Below are 8033 nucleotides of genomic sequence, written 5' to 3'. Positions count from 1 at the left end.
TAGATTGCCCCATCTTCCTTCCGAGGAGTGGCTGGTGGGTTTGAACCGCCAGCCTTCTGGTTAGCAGTCAAGTGCCTTAGGCACTATGCTACCAGAGCTCATAGAATTTCTGATTAGAACATTTAAAAAGATTAGCACTATAAAAGAAGAAATACAAAACTCTTTTCTATAATATTAAAACCCGAGCCCTCTGCCTGAATTTCATATGTTCCCTATCCGATTAATGTTTAACACAGATTCTTGAGCCTCTGGGGTTCCCTTACTAGTCAGTTACCTCCCTTTCCAGCAGCGAGCTCTTGCTCAGGCTTCTTGGCAGATTGTCTTTTGTCCATGACCCCTAACCCTTGGAAGTCTACAGAGTGTGGTCCGCCACCACCTCTCCTATTTTTCACCCACGTGAATCTCATCCATCCTCATGTTCTTAAATCTCTCTTAGCTAAATTCCCTAATTTACATCTCCAGTCAATTCTTTGGCTTAAGCACTAGTTTCAGATACCCTACTGACCTCTCATATCATTAGCATCCCAAACAGAAAAGAATAAACTACAGCTCATGTGATCAGCCACCACTGAAGAGTTTGATCAGAGATTCTACAGCAGAATCGTGATCAAAAGGGGCAAAACACAGAATTTGAAATTCTCATGGACTCCAGAGTTTGCAGTCATGGAGGCCGAATGAACCCTGAAACTATTACCCTGAAACAGTCAGTAAACCTTAAACCAAAAATATCCCCTGAAACCTTAAGAGCAAATAATAGTTGAGCTTAACTAGTAAAGACTGTCTGCTTTCAGCACTGGCCTCTTTTAAGATCTATCTCTACGGAATCAAAGTGACAACAGTAACTTGAAAGATTAGATAGGACTTAGTGGCCAGAGAGTTATGTTAATGGAGGAGAAGCAACTCAGAAAAAGAGGGTGGCAACGGCTGCACAACTTTTAAGCCATGGCACTGAATTGTACACGTAAATATCGTTGAATTGGTGTATTTTCTGATATATATATATTACACACCCTCAGCAACAGCAACAAATAGAATAATTTAAATATATATGTTTATATTCATAAATACACACACACACACATACAGCTCAGGATTTCCTCTTCATTGCCCCTAACAAGTTCCTGTTCTTCCAAGCCATACACCATCTCTCACATAATGACACTACCACCATCAACTCAACTAATAAAGTCAGAAGCCTGAGAATAAGTCCCAAGATCCTCTCTCTCATAGGATTTAGTTAGAGAGGGAGATAGGGTGGACAGGGAGAGGAACACTATTACTGTCTAGTTAATACCTTTATATACTGTTCATATTTCTTTCCATGATCATTTCACTTAAAACTTTTTGAAAAATGTAACACAATCTGAGGATCATCGACTTTTAAAGGCAAAACAACCACGTCCAGCTTGAGCATAACTTGCTGCCCTTTTTTCAGGCTTACAGTACTGTAAAATCTCAGAGCTAGTAGAACCACACAGTCATCTAGTCCAAACGGCCACGTACTACTTGAATTTCCTCTACCACCTGTCCATGAATTCACTTAAACTATCTGTAGAAGAAAAGAATCCTCTGCCTTCCATTCCATATTTGGACAACTCTGTCTGTTACAAAGTGCCTCCTCTTGTTACAGTGCTAAACTGTATCCTCTTTTAGATGGAAACAACCTAAATGCCCGTCAACGGATGAGTGGATTACCAAATTATGGTGCATGCACACAATGGAATATTATGCTACATTAAAGAACAATGAGGGATAAGTGAATCATCTCACAATGCGGATGAGCCTGGAGGACATTATGCTGAGTGAAATAAGTCAATCGCAGAAGGACATATACTGTATGAGCCCGTTACTGTAAAAAGGCAAAGAAGGGTTTTCTTAAGAAAGGGAACTCACTTTGTAGGTTACCGGGGTGGGGAGGGAAGGGAAGGGACTAATTTTGGGCTAGTTGGGGCCCACACACTGATGTGGGTAGAGGGAGGGATATACGGAAAGAGTCTGTGACCACCATGATAACATTAGGAAAAGGGAGGACACCGAATTGTGCACATAAGAGATAGATGACAGATGCTAATACCAACCAGTGTGCCCACAATGCTGCATTACCATTAACACCAAACACCAGGGTACAGATAAACACATAAACATCTGAGTTCAGATGGGGTCAGTGAACAGTATACTCTAGACCAAGGATAGATTCTGGGGAGGCTAATCTTGCACAGATACCAGTGATACAAAATACCCACAATCCTTACAGAAACAACAGAAGACACAGAGTAATCCCTCACAGACACCCAGACACTGTGGGAGAGAGATCCAATAGATCTACCATGGTACTGGGGACACCAGACTCAACTGGCACAACAGAATACATAAAAGTCTTATTCCTTATCCTTCACTGGTGAGTAGAAACTGGAGTCTTAAAAGCTTTCAAGCAGCCATCTAAGATACAGCTAATGGTCTCCTATCGTTGGAAGCAAAGAAGAGTGCAAAAAAAAAAAAAAACCAAGCGCATTTGGAAGCAGTCAGCGGACACGATGGCCCTCGAGACCAGAAGAACTAGATGGTGCCCAGCTACCAATGCCAACCACTTGGGAAAGGATCAAATCTGGAGATCCTGGATAGAGTGGGAAGGAAAACGTGGAACAAAATCCAAAACCTCAGTAATGACCAGAATTATTGCTCGGATTGAATCTGGTGATACCCCCAACACCATGGTCCTGGGATACATTCTGCACCTGGAATAAAACTCACTCCCAGGGGCTGACTCTCAGCCCGATAATTAACAAGATGTACACGCAGACCACTCAACCCAGGGTGACGCACCCACGTACTCTATGGAAATGCATCCCTTGGAGCAATCGACCACGGGGCACCAGAGGGGTAACATTCGCACGAAGGAAATGCAGGACACACAGGAATGCATAACTATGAGGGGCACGGGGGGGGGGTACTGGACAGAGAGGGGAGGAGTCTGGGTTAGGCTAGAAGATAGTAAATGGGGAGTGAAAGTAAATGTACACGAAATGTTGAATGTACAACAAACTCTGCTCTGTAAACTTGCATCTCAAGCACAATAAAAAAAAAAATGTATCCTCTTTAGCTTTCAGTCATTGGTCATACACCTTGGGTGCACAAAGTTTTGTCCCTCATCCATATGACAGCCAATCAATGTGCTCATCCCCCTTGATTTAAACCTCAGAAGAGTGAGGACAGCCTTAAAAGACCTTAATTGCATTTGGTAACTAATTATGAACACACCACTCATGAATAGAAAGGTGAGTGGATGGCTTTATCAAACAGAAATTTATTTTCTCACAGTTTCGAAGGCTAACAGTCCTAATTCAGGGCACCGACTCTAGGGGCAGGCTCTTCTCTGGGGGAAGGTCCTGGTATCTTTTCAGCTACTGTTTGGGTTCCTTCCTGACCTTCATGTGTCATGGTCTCTTCCCCTATGAGCATCCTTGTTTCTGAGTCTAAGCTACTCTTTCTGTATCTCACAAGTGAGTGTAATGCACCCCCTCCACTGGCATGGCCTCATTAGGATAACAAAGAAAACCCTCTTCCCAAATGGAGTGACACCCCCAGGTACAGGGTTTAGGATTTACAACACATATTCAATCCATAATGTACAAACTTCTATGGGAATTGATTACATTTGCAGTTTCAAACTAAAGTTCCAATTTGAGCTTCCACTAATTGTCGTATTTCAACACTGGGAAAAGAAGAAGAGATAGCTCATCATCCTGATATTTAGGAACAAGTTCACGTCCAATTTTCCTGTACAGTCACAGTTTTCTAGACTTCAAATCTATCCTTTTCATTTTAGTTTATATACGTTAATACCTCCCCCTCAATCATTTTCTTTGCCTTTCCCCAAGTCTCCTCTAGTTTTTGTTTTCCTCTTACGTGACAACACTTGTCAAAAGGTAACAAAGGTAGTAGGATTTTGTACAATAGTAGGATTATATTTTCTACTTTGTTTTCAATGCTATAGTGAACCCATGTTCCATCTGTCCAACTGCCACTCCCACACACATGTGTTTCTAGAGATGCCTTCCCCATGTAATTTTCTGGGACCCATTCAAATGCTCATAGAAAGAACATCTTTTTCTTTTTTCTTTTCAATTTGAAAGCAGTTCGTGTTTTATTAACCAACCAGACTACAAAAATAGTCACAGCAGACACCTAAGTTCATCCTTCTAAATAAGCCTATTGATCTGGTCTTCCCTAGTGCCAGCATCTCCACCTTATACAAAATGGGGGGTCTTATTCTTCATTCCACCTCATGGAGAAGATCATTTGAAGGGCCACAGGAAGTTGTTTGCTTCTTTGAAGCATTTCCCAATGGTATTGATCGCATGAATCAGATCCTCCATGTGGTTGACGCCATATTTACCAAGACTGCATGCAATCAAAGGGTTATCTGTAAGGGCAATTCGTTTCTTATTGATTTTGCCATAACCACTTGTAGATCAGTTCATTCACTAACTTCAGATTTGGATACCTCCATGCAATATACGGCTCCGCCATCCTCAGCATGTTAACTGAAGGCTTGTTGAGCTTCACAAAGGTGCCACTGAAGATCTGGGGAAGGCGGAGAAGCTGCAACTCCTCTTGAACCTTCGGGCTCACACCACTGACCCCTCTGATCCCGATGACAAATGCCAGTTTAGGTGCCCCAGGTTCACAGACGTTGCCAGCCTTCCTTGCCACTCTAGCCATTCGAATCTCAGCTCTGTACATCTGCCTGTATTCCTGGTGAAAGGGCTTAGCTTTGTCATAGATTACCTTCCTCCCTGCCTTTTGAAGCATCTTTTGGGCAAACTTCTTTCTCAGGCACCTGATCTTTAGTTCTGTGAAACTCCTTCGCTTTTTCTGGTACAGCAGGCACCTTCTTTTTCTTCTCTTTGTCACCCTCCATGGTTCCAACCCCACACATACACACACAAAAGAAGAATATCCATATTTATATTACTTAACCTTATGCAAAAGAGCTCTGGTGGTGTAATGGTTAAGACATCTGGCTCCTAACCAAAAGGTAGATGGTTCGAACCCACCAGCCACTACACAGAAAAAAAGGTGGTTTTCTTCCATAAAGAATTACAGCCTTGGTGCTTATGCACAGGGAGACAGCTCAGGGGGCAGGTGTGTATGGAGGGATGGACACTGGGAAGAGGTAACTATGGGGAGGAAGTGGGAGGGGAGCTGTTGCATTGTGGTAAACTGTGGTCAATGTCATGAGACAAAGTATATGTGAACCGCTGTATGGAAAGTGAATTTGCTCTGTAAATCTTCACCCAAATCACAATATAAATAAATAAAAGGGGGGAAAAAAAAAGAATTACAGCCTTGGAAACCCAATGGGGGTAGCTATGAGTTGGAACTGACTCAATGGCAGTGACTTTAGCTATGAGTTTAACCTTATCCAAAGGAGCTCTGGTGGTAAACTGGCTAAAGCATTTGGCTGCTAACCAAAAGGTTAGTACTTCAAACCCATCAGCAGCTCCATGGAAGAAACAGGTAGTCAGCTTCCTTCCAGATTTAGAGACTTGGAAACCCTAAGGTCACTATGAGTTAGAATCTATTCAATGGCAGTAGTTGGGTTGCTTTATAACCTCATCCAATAAGCACAGTTTCCTGGGTCAGGCTTAGGCACTTGCACCAAGCTGGGCCAATAACAATGAGTCTTGATATCTGAAAAAGGTTATCCAGCCTTCTGCAATCACCAAGTACTTACAGTACTTAATACTTACCCTGAACTTATAAATAGAGCCAAGTCTCTTATAGCATGAGTTTTCATAACATAGTGTGGACCCAGTAACTCATGGGAGAGGGATCAGCACACAAAAGCATTAGTATTATAATGCAAAAAGGAACCAGCACACAGTAAGTAGGAAAAACAACAGTTTCATGCAAAGAACAGACATACATAGTTGCTTTGTTTGAGTGTCTGGGTGTTCTCCTACAATAAAACTGTCTTGTTTGCCCAAGCATTCTTTTCTTGTGTTTACCATGGGTAGTTGGGAACAGTCCTGCAAGCAAAAGGGCATGGTCAGGCACCAAGGTGGCAGAGGAGGCTAAGAACTGTCTAAATGTGTGGGCAACAGGGCAGAGGATGAAGCATTTGCTTTGGGGTTTTGTTGTTTGTTTTGGTCAAAATTTATTAATTTTGTATAATTAACTATACAGATATTTTCATGTGCCAAATCTTGCAGAAACTCTCTGGATCCTTTCCTTCAATGAAACATTGTTTTTAATATGAGATTTTTCACAGTAAGAGATTTCCGAAAAACACAACCATGACACATGACAGCGCAGCAGAAGTGACTGCCGGTTGCAGGTACCTGTGAACAGATATGTTCTGGATAAACATCTACTAATCAGCATTTACATTCTTTAAAAATATGAACCAGTATATCTGAACACTGGAAAAATGAGGAATGATCATTGAGCAATCAAGACTAATTTTATAAATATATTAGCGTGCAGGTAACTTGTAAGGGCTTATTAGAGCTTGAAAAAAAAAATTTTATATTAATGTTACTGTATTATACGTAAGAATCCTGTGGGATGAATTCATTTCACAGATGAGCCATCCGAGACACTCAGAGGTTATATGAATTGCTCAAGCCCACAAAACTGGTATATCCCACATAGGTGCCAATCCTAAACTTAACAGTGTCATGAAAATAAAAATAAGTAGGAGAGAAACATTGCCATCGAAAGGCAAATATATCCCTAATGCTGTCATTACACAACATAATTAAAAAGTTACAGCCAATGCAATAACACTAGATTGTTTTTGCCTAAATACTAGAAAGAAATTAATTCTGTGTTTTACCTAAGAATCCTGCAGGATGAAAATTCATTTCACAGATGAGCTACCTGAGACATTCAAAGGTTAACTGCATTGTTCAAGCCCACAGAGCCAGGACACCCCACACAGGCATCAGTACTTGCGGATGATATGAATATCCACCCACAAAATCCAAGAGAATGAACCATAAAAGTGTTGGAACTAAATATAAATATATGTATAAATATGCGAAATTCCGTACCAGCAATAAAAAGACCAAAAAAAAAAAAAAACCTCACTGCCATCGAGTTGATTCCAACACACAGGGACCCCCATTGGTTTCCGAGGCTATAAATCTTTACGGAAGTAGATTGCCCCATTCTCCTTCCGAGGAACGGGTGGTGGGTTTGAACCACCAACCTTCTGGTTAGCAGTCAAACGCCTTAGGCACTGCACCACCAGCAGTAAGAATTTAGAAATTACAAAAGGTTAACAAAAGCAATGAAGAATATAACCTAGACAGAAGCAGTGGAAAGTTTAAGGTTCTTTGAGCTGCACGGTTGGTAGACGGTAATTCATTGAACTGTCTCCATTTTGGGGTACATTTTAAAAGTACCATAACAAACAGTTGAAAAAAAAATAGGGTTGCCAGATTTAATAAATAAAAATTCAAGTCACACAAATCAATTCCAATTTCAGATAAGTAACAATGAATAATTTTTAGTATAGCTCAAATACTGCATGAGATGTACTGATATAAAACCCTGTGCCCAAGACCAATGAATCAGCGACAGGTTGGACCTGCATACTAACTGAAAGGAGGGCACCGAAACCCATCCAGAGACTCCTCAGGAGCAACGCCTGGCAATCTGCCTCTGAAAGGTCACAGCCTTGAACGCCCTACACATGAGTTCCACTCTGCACCCATGGTGGCCAGGAGTCAGGATCGAATAGACGGCAACTAGAAACAGTAAGGACCTATATGGAAAGGAGTCTCTGGCAGCCCAAACTCCTAAGTCATTCAGGTGCGAACTGAAAGGCTGGGGGTTCATGTTGACACACAGGTCCCTCATCAGTCTACTTCCAAAAGAAATTATCCACTGACAACGCTACAGGGCACAGCTCTATTCGGAAACACACGCGGTTGCCATGAGTCAAAATCAACCTGATGCAAGGTCTATTATATTATCTTAACTAGGTTCCTAAGACAAAATTTGAAAGAATAAAAACCTGGTTC

General features: G+C 41.5%; 1 pseudogene; it reads right to left on the bottom strand.

The window, feature by feature from the left end:
• Positions 1 to 4199: 4199 nt before the first annotated feature.
• LOC103198360 lies at positions 4200 to 4921 on the bottom strand (annotated as a pseudogene).
• Between the last annotated feature and the right edge of the window lie 3112 nt (positions 4922 to 8033).

This window comes from Orycteropus afer, unplaced genomic scaffold (assembly GCF_000298275.1).
Source record: "Orycteropus afer afer isolate SDZICR_OR568_19922 unplaced genomic scaffold, OryAfe1.0 scaffold00092, whole genome shotgun sequence".
Classification (NCBI taxonomy): Eukaryota; Metazoa; Chordata; class Mammalia; order Tubulidentata; family Orycteropodidae; genus Orycteropus; species Orycteropus afer.
Note: the sequence above shows the minus strand (reverse complement) of the source record. Positions and strands in the feature narration are given on the sequence as shown.